Genomic DNA, 10014 nt, shown 5'->3' with positions numbered 1-10014 from the left:
TCCTGACGGATCCATGAACATTGTTGAGCAACCATTGTACACAAGTCTGATTCTTGCATGAGGTGAGTCTAACCTGGATCCTGTGTAAGTACATATGGAGTTCTATGTCCTAATAGTGATAATGGGGTAGAGGAATTGTGTATGCCCAGCCTTGGAGTATGCTGGTGCCCTTTGTGTTCTTCAATTGTCACTGAAACTTCAAGTAGAATGCCTGCATGTGTCCATTCTTCAGTGTTTTGTACACTAATATGAAAATGTTATATATCGGTGTTTGTATATGGTGTTCACCACATGGGGTGCAGATCAGAGATTGCAGTGTTTGTTCTTACGCAGAGCAGGTTTATGTCCACATATGCTGCTTAGTCTGTAATCATGGAATTATATTTTAAACTCTGAAAATGCTATAAACACCTATAGGGACTACACTACAAGTTATACCAGCAAAGTAACATTTTTTTTACAAAATTAAATTTTTAAAGTTTGTACAGAAAACTTTTCGCAGACACCTATTTAATGAAAACTTTGCTGTGTACTGAGGAGGCCAGACCAAATCCTCAGAAGTAGGGTGGGCGATTTCATAATAGTATTACAGTTTGGAAGAATTTTCCAGAAATAATTGGTGAATATTCATATATACAGGATAATACTTTTGACAAAGTAACATTAAGGAAAATGTATTAAAAAAGACAAAGAAAGAAATGTTGGAAGATTCACATTTGTAGGCTTTTTGATTGTGTAGGATTAATACAGAGTTTAATATTTTATATTCCTCTAATCTGGTATGTTCACAAAGTAAACCAAAATACAAAAATATTAAACAATAAAAATTAGTAAATTAAATCTACACTAAACCTTTAATTTAACAAGGCAAACCGAGCTTGGCACCAGTGGAGACACGTTGCACGAACACTGAGTGCAGTGTGTGAGTCAGCTAAAAAGCCAGAGATAGTTAGGGGGACTATTTTGTGATTGGCCAGCAGATTGAACGGAATTGATAAAGCTTGGAAACAAAGAGTCAGAAGTCTAGAGTCAGAGTCAGAACTGCCCGCATGCACAGGAGAGAGGCGTCTGTGACAATTCCAGACTCCATTTTCCATAATTCCTGCATTATGGTAGAGACCTCAAGGTGACAGAACTTGTAGTCACAGGAAGCAGGCAATGAGCAATCATCTTTTAGGATACTAAAAGATATGAAAGGTCAGGGACATGTGGATAGGTGCACATCTACAGATCCGCACAGGATTTTTTGTAATGTTCACTTTTTAAAGGTAAAATGTATAATTTACACACAATGAAAATGATTATTTTAACAATTACTTTGATTTTAGGATTAGTTGGGTTTTAAATCTTCAGGCTGCATACACACGTGCAATAATTGACGTTGTCGATCATCTTTCATGATCCTTTCCAATGACAAACTACTGCACAATGCATGAACAAGTGGTGTACATACAGCACCGTTCTGTTCTATGGAAAGGGGAGGGGGAGAACAACAGAACGGCACCCCTGCTGCGCTCCCTCCCCCTTCACTATCATTAAAATCGTTTGTTGTCCATCGTCTGTGGGTCCACCAGGACGATCGTTCGGATGATGGACGACGGGAGCTGTACACACGCCAGATTCTTGTTCGATATCAGCCTTGAGCTGATTATCGAACAAGAAAAATTGCAAGTGTGTACGTAGCCAAACTCTGTGGGAAATCTAAAATGACCTCTACAGTGGCCTTCTGCCCCGCCCCATGCTTTGTACACAGTTGATTAGTAAAAAGTACATTCTTTGTTTTCAGCACCTCAAAGCTCTTGAACATGAAATAAAAAATTAAAATGAAAACCCAAAAATATAAAATCACCCCTGTAATGAAGGCCTTGATGATAGAAAAAGCTCACCTAATGTAATGGCTCTAAAAACATACAAATACAAACCAACATACCCTGAATAAGCATGCACTGAAACTAAAGAACTAACATTTAGAATTACTGTACAGTTTATTAACTTACCCGTATATTTCCATATGGCACCTATCAATATATTGACACTATGGCTGCTCTGTACCTCCCTTTATAGTAAGTTGGCTGGCTTTTCCAGATCCTCCATACTGGCCCTCCTAAGCTTCCTGGCTGTAGTTTAAAAGCCAGTGCATTAAAGTGCATTATGGAATAAAAAAAGATTAATCTGCATAATAAATAATTGCCGGAACCACAACTCTCAAAGCCCATAGCATTCACCTGGAACTCGTAGTTGCTGTGAATCTGAACCTCATAGTCAGCTGAAATGCAGGCCATACCACATTACAACTTCAGTGGATTTATAAACAATGTATATGTGACATTTGTTTCAGATTTTCATTTTGTAACCACATCAGTGAAAACACAATCCTAAAGCATAGACAATCTGTGTAAATGAGTCAGATATTTACTGTATTTTTTGCCATATAAGACGCACTTTTTCTTCCCCAAAACTGGGGGGGAAAAGTTGGTGCGTCTTATACGACAAATACCGTGTTATAAAATAATTAAAATAAGATACTCACCCGATACCCGATCCTGTGTGCGTCTCCTCGATGCTGGCTGCAGTGTCTGTCTCCTCCTGGCAGCAGTGCAGAGCGAAAGAAGCCGGCACACGCGCCCGCGATTCTGAACCAGGAAGCATGCTGCTGATCCCTGCCCTAACGGAGTTACCCGGCCGTACAGTGGAAAAAAAGGTAAGTGAACGGCACAGAGTGATCAGAAGGGGAATTTGAATGGCACAGAGGGATCAGAAGGGGACAATCAATGGCACATGAGTGATCAGAAGGGGAATACGGTATGAATGGCACATGAGTGATCAGAAGGGGAATATGAATGGCACATGAGTGATCAGAAGGGGAATACGGTATGAATGGCACATGAGTGATCAGAAGAGGGAATAATCTTTCAGAATCTTTTTTTTCTAGATTTTCCTCCTTTAAAATTGGGTGCGTCTTATATTCCGGTCTTCTTTTACGGCGAAAAATACGGTACTGATTTCCTCTGTATGCTTCCAAATGAGCTGCTGATACACAGAAACAAATATTTTTTCATGCAGGGTTTCTCCTGTAACAATACCAGAAGCGTGAAGAATATGTATTGTGGTTACAAATATTCATTGTAAACCAGGTTATCTGATCCCTGTTCACACAAACACATGATGTTGACACATGAAAACACTATGTTAGTTGTTTGATGCCTTTTAGTACTGTTGATGTCTTGGCCTTGGTACATTCTTAGTTACTGATCTCTTAGGTAGAACAATAATAAGGAATTTTTATTTTTTAATGACATTTTTCATATACTGAAGCCAGAATCAAGCAATTGGTAATTTTAGAAAGGAACGGTTACTCTATTTCTAAAGCTATCAACCAGTATCTGTTTTACCTACCGGGCAGATACAAGCTGATGATTAAAGCTTACTTGTGATTTGTCTGAATCTATTCACATAAAGTGCAACAAAAACAAAAAAAAAATATTTTAGATTAGCAGCACTCCTCTCTCCCAAAAAGTCCACTTTGTACCCTACTATGAAGCCCCCCAACTTGCTGTAGTCATTGCCTAATACAATGATAGCAATGACTGGCGGTGGGTTCTATATAACCACAGGCTTTGCTTTGAGCGCACCACTCAGTTTCTTTTAAATAAATAAATTTATATAATCCTTGGGCATAACGCTTGTTTCTTTTTTCCTAATCAGATTAATATTGCATCACCTGTCAGTATGGTTGCTTAATACAGGAAAAACCAAAAGGTCACTAACCTGAACATATTTATTTAATAGATAATGGTACATCATCAAATCCTATCAGCAAACATGTAAACCTACAGCATACCTTTTATACCATAGTATTATAATGTTTTCTCTAAATAGCATACATAAGGATTATCGCTCACATTATAACCTGACTGTACAACAGTGTGGCATGGGTGCAACAGAGTCAACAACAAATTTTGATGAATACTTTGTTTTGTGACGGTTGACTGCTGTTGAAGTGCAGTTACGGGCCATCTAGACTTCTAGCACAAAGTTGGTAGTGCAGTTGAGCGTGCGGTTCCACTATTTTTAACGGAAGGATTTATGCACATTCTAGAGTCATCGAAAGCTGCAGACTGGTTGTCTTTTCAGCTCAAAAATGCAAGGCCCAAAAAACTCCTCCAGTGTGTAATCACACTTTAAAAAATGAAAATTTTAAACATGGCCATTTAAATGCAGCTTTAACATTTTAGCTAGGGAAACTATTATGTGTTTTCAATGAGCATATATTCCAAAATATTATTGCAGTGTTACCTTACCTTACCTCTGGCTCCATTGCCACCACCGATGTCTTAACCGTTTTGCAGATTCAGGATATTTGTCCATCTGGATTGGCCAGGCCAGGTTGACGAAACTCTCGCCTTGATATGCTGAGATTGTACACTGAGCTGTGCATGTGTACTTAGTGTACATTCAAAAGAGATAACAAGCAGGAAAGTTTATTTTATCACAGAAAAAACATAGCATGCCCCTTCTGCCACAAAGAACCTGTCTGCTGACAATTTTAGATTTTTTGAGTTTAGTTCTACCTTAATATCTTTTAAAAGCCAAATAGTTTTTAGTTTTTTTGAACAGAAGAAGAAAGTGATAGAACCCCACTGAGGTTTTTAACATTTTCCGTGGCCTTGCTGGAGAAATTGACTCTATTAGTCTGTCCTTGTGGTCATTGTCATTAGGACTGAAAGTGAGGTGGAGTCCCAAATTTGAAGTTGTCACCAAAATCAGAATAGAAGGAAGTTTTCCAACTGGGATACCTGTGCCTGTGACAAATATCTAAGAAGGAGATTTAGAAGGATGTACTTTTATCAACTATTTATATAAAATATTGTCCACTTCTTCTTCTATTATTGTTTTTAGTGAGTCAAGTGACTCACTGATCTGCCTAATAGATAGGGGAAGTTAGACACAACCATTGACAGCACTTTGAAGTAGGAACATGTGTGTAAAAAGCATTTATGGCTGACCACATATACATAAATAATTACAATCCATACAACAAAACATTACACACACTAGATAAGATTATCTATAATTCATGCAAGCATTACCATATATAACATATTGAAAGAAGTCGTTGAGAAGACTTTTCATTAAAAGAAGTATTTGTTTATTGGAATTTTCCTGACACACATAAACTTGTCTGCAGTGGGTTAAGGGCCATGTAATGTGTTTACCACCTATCTGCAGCTATCAGTTAAGTTGCAAGTCTCTTAAAGGGAACCTCTGAATAAAACCAGAATTTAATGTTTTCTATGTGTAGCACACAAACCACACTAAATGCTGGAACTCTTCCTGGCAAATAACTTTGGTTAATTCCTCCACAAAAGACACTGAAACCAACAGGGATGTTTGCAGCCATGTATCAGCATTTATAAAAGCTTTTAAATACTTCCATTATCCATAAATTTCCACATTTGGCTTTTAAACACTTGCTTTAAAATGTCTCTAAATTCTAGTTTAAAAAAGTTGAAGCACTTCTCTGCACAATTACTTTATATTTCATACAAACTTCTTAAAACTGTGACATTCAGAACCTCAAATACCATGGCTTTGGTTTTAGCTCTTAGGAATACTGTGTTAAACATACAGTGTAAATAGCAAGGTTCTGGCCTGGATGACCTCCGAAGGCAATAACTGTGCACACAGAGGGAAGGACTATGAAAAGAAACTGCATGCTCTAAAGTATGGTCCTGGGCAACTGATCACCCCTTCTGTAATCAACCAAACTCTTAGTGGGAGTCTGAAAAGAAGCTACGACCTTTCATAAATAAAAAAAACGGTGAATAGAGGAATGTATTTTGTAAAGAAATACAACCAGGGTCTATAGCTGGTGACAAATGAACAGCTGCAATCTTGTAATGTACATTATAAATAATTTAAGATGTGCTTTGGAGAGATGAAAATAATATTGCAGACCAATATTTTGAATAAATACTAGAAAAACATAAATCATATTCTATTGATATATTCAGAAAAGATATAATTATATACTGTGCACAAATTAACTGACATCTGAATGGCAATAGCACAGTATTTATTCATGGATTGTACAGCCTCATAGCTGTTATTTGGACCAAGTCCAATAGCCAGATAGGAGTCCCATAGACAGATATGGGGCTGAACTTCACGTGCATGACGATCCTGTGGACTGATGTAAAATGAAATCTGCGTGTAATCTAATGTACCGTAATTAAGACTCTGTTAGGTGGGTTAGATTAGGTATATTTTTACAGATGACCATTATTCTCAATGCTCTTTCTCTATCAACCCCAACTCCTTTCTTTTGCAGTGTGAAGAACATGTTAATGTAAGCCCTGGCCAGGTTGTCCACAATTCTTGTACTTTTCAAGTTTAGGAAAACTGTGAAATGAGATAAGATAGCAATTCAGAATATGTAAGAACTGTTGTATGCTGTGTACGTTAAATATATTCTCCAGTTATCAGACATTTGGTTAGCGCAGCAAGAGCCTGTATACCTTTATTGTGGAAACAACCACATTCACTGTCTATAGGATTGTGATTCCACAAGCTCATGGAAGACCTCCCCAACAACTGGTTTCACTTGTTACAGTTCCAGGGGTCTCCTGAATATGGGGAGTATCTCATTGAATCTTAACAATATAAATGTATGGGAATAAGGCAGCGTACACATGTGCAATAGTTCTCGTCCGATAATCGGCTTAGGGCTGATATTGGACGAGAATCTGGCGAGTGTACAGCTCTCGTTGTCCATCATCCTGGCGGATCCTGGATGACAAACGATCATAATGGAAGTGAAGGGGAGAGCGTGCAGCGGGGTGTCGCTCCGTTGTTCTCCCTCTCCCCTCTCCATAGAGCAGAACAGTGTTGTATGTACATACGGTGCTGCATGCATCATGCAGTCGTTTGTTGTTGGAAAGGATCGTGAAAGATCCTTTCCAACGACAAATATTGCACGTGTGTATGTACCCTAACTGAGGCTTGCTGGTTGTGGAGATTCCCCTTGACGATTGGATTGAATAAGGAACTTGTAAGCTACATAAACGTACAAAACCCATAACCTTTTCTGTGACCCTTCCCTTACTTTCCCCCATGTTTTTACCCTTTGTATATTGGTTTTACTTCTTTCCCTTTTTCAGTTTTTATGTATGATGATGATTATATATACAGCTCAAGATTGTTCAATGTTGGTTTTTATGTATACTGGAATTCTATGTTATTAGTATCTGTTATGGTTGTTTAATAATTTTGAAAAATGCAATAAAAAAGATGTTTAAATATATGCTCCAGGGAAAAAAGAGGATATTTAATAACATGAAAAAAAGTGTTTCCTGGCATTACAGGATGTAAGGAAAATTATAGGACTTCATGATAACTGTCCTGTTTGATGTATTGGTTATTACTTTGCTGCAGTTCTACATTCCTAACTTTCTAATATTTACAACCCACATTGATATTTGAAGTAGTGTTTTAAATTATGTGATAACATAATCAAATATCATATAGCAGCATTGTCAACTTTAAAATCGAAAGTTCCAGAGAGATGGAGTGTTCTATGCATTCCAGCATTTTTGGGAACAATGACCTCTTGTCTGACTTGGACAGTATGGTTCCATAAAAGGAATCTTTATGGATTTTGTACTTATGTAACAACACTGAATGCCAATCTAAAGGCTGCTGGTTCCTAGTTGTTTACATGCAGCTCAGCCCTACAGACTTTTAAGGGACTGTGTTCTAGGACAGCGGTCACCAACCAGTGGTCTGTGGACTGGTGGTCCGCAGTTCTGGCCGCTGCAGAAAAAGGACCCCGCTGGGGGGGCGCACTGACCATGTCCCTCATACAGATGGCAGGCTCAGGGCGATCTCTGGACACAACTGGCCCACTCTCCCATCACAGGCTTAGACCTGCGATGGGAGAGTGGGTGGGTTTTGGCATCATGACGTCATTATGGGGTAAGTTTGAGTGACACACGGCTCCCCACGTAGCCTGTAAATTTAGTGGCCCGTAGGTCCGAAAAGGTTGGCAACCACTGTTCTAGGACACTGCTTTAGAGACAGTTACAAAGAATTCAATGTGGCTGTACTGCACATGTGGGACTACTTTGGGCTGGATGTAAACAAGCAGAGGAAATGCCAGATGTAGGCTCTTCATTTTAGGTCAAGGAAAGGGAAAAAAAACATGATTGCCATGCATTATTTAAATGCAGATAGTTTTGCAATTCAAGTTATACTGAGCTGCTTCTGAATGGCTTTGAGTTACAGTTGAACTCACAATGACTTATGATGAGGAAAAGTTAAAAACACAACCAAAGTCTGTGTACAGCACATGACCTCCTTTAATCAAGCCCTTTTGTGGTTACTCTTCAACATCAGTATGTGCATTAGCTATCTAATGTCCAGAGCATAGAGGCGGATGTCATCTGAAAAACTCTTCATTTCCTGTTACATGTTTAAAATTGCATGCCTTATCATTTTTTTCTTCCAAGCAGTAAATTAGAAAAACAAAAAGCATACCACTGGTAATTAGCTATTCTCATTTCATAATTAGAACAGTCATTTGAGTTCTCATTAAAAATGCTGGTGCCAATTAATTCACACTTAATACAAAGATGCATGTACTGTAGGTAATATGAACAGATATTGGTGGGATTTATTTTTCATTTTAATGTGTTTTGCTAGTCAGAGAATAAAACCCAAGCATGAATGGTTGCTACAAGACACATCTCTATTGTTTTCTTTGACATTTGCAAATGATTCTTACATCTTTTACAAAGAGTATGTCTCTTTGCATTTCTACATTGTATTCACTTATCCCAAACTGTGCTCACTGTACAATGAAATATTTTACTTTTCTTTGCATGGTCAGCAAGGATAGCACCCTCTGCTGGTACTCCCTCCTGATCCTCTCTAAAATAACTTTTTTTATTACTTATTCCTCCAGTTTTTTATAGGCTAATATTGTTCTCCACAAATCCCTTCTGTATAATTCCACTGCTTACAAGGAAAGAACACAATGGGCTTTCATGATGACGTTTATGCTTTTTTCTTTAATAACATATACCACAGGATCTACCGAGTAGTAGTATAGTGCTCATTAACAAATTGCAATGACCTTACTAGTCTCTAGTCTAGATGTATACTTCTCTATTAGAAATGGAAATAACAATTTATTAAATAATATATATAATTATACATAGTAATAGGCATGCTGGTGCTCACAGAGAAGTTAGCAGGTGCAGAGATTATGAGTTAAGGTGTAAAGCAATAGCAAAGAATGAAAGACAATTATTACATTTGGCATAAAAATATTTATTTAGACATAAGGCACACTTAAAATTTGCCCCTAAAGAGATGTATTCATTGGTAGCATTGACTATTATGCATCTGCGGTGAACAATGCAGGTGCAGCCCAATGGGAAATGAATAGCAATCAACTGGCCAAACAGAACATCTCCATAATCTGTAAATGATGAACTGAAGAAGCAATGCAGAAAGCCAGGGCACAATTTCATAGAATAATTGGCATGTCCAGCTCTGTTTGATTAACTACTGATAGATAATTAACCTCCATACACAACCTTCTCCTTTCTAAATCTCTGAACTTTCTTGCTCTCACTGAAATTTGGCTTTCCTCCTCTGACTCTGCTCATGCTCTCTCCTATGGAGGCCTGCACTTTACACATACCCCTAGTGGTGTGGGTCTCATTCTCCTAACTAACTGTACATACAGAGTCTTTTCTACCCTGCCCTGACTCCCTCCTAAACCCCACACCTGCTCCCCCCACAACATCCTTCTCTGCCCAAGGCATTGCCACCTACTTTAGAGATGAAATGGACAAAATCAGAGATGATGTCTCTGCCCACCGAGGCACTCCAACCATATCCACCCCTTCCACTTGTTACTGTGGATGAAGTCTTCTCTCTTCTCTCATCATCTCTATCTACTACCTGTCCACTTGACCCAATTCCCTCTGATCTACTCTGTGCCCATTC

Source organism: Pyxicephalus adspersus, chromosome 4, assembly GCF_032062135.1.
Source record: "Pyxicephalus adspersus chromosome 4, UCB_Pads_2.0, whole genome shotgun sequence".
Lineage (NCBI taxonomy): Eukaryota > Metazoa > Chordata > Amphibia > Anura > Pyxicephalidae > Pyxicephalus > Pyxicephalus adspersus.
The sequence above is the reverse complement of the archived record's forward strand: the minus strand, read 5'-3'. Positions refer to the sequence as shown.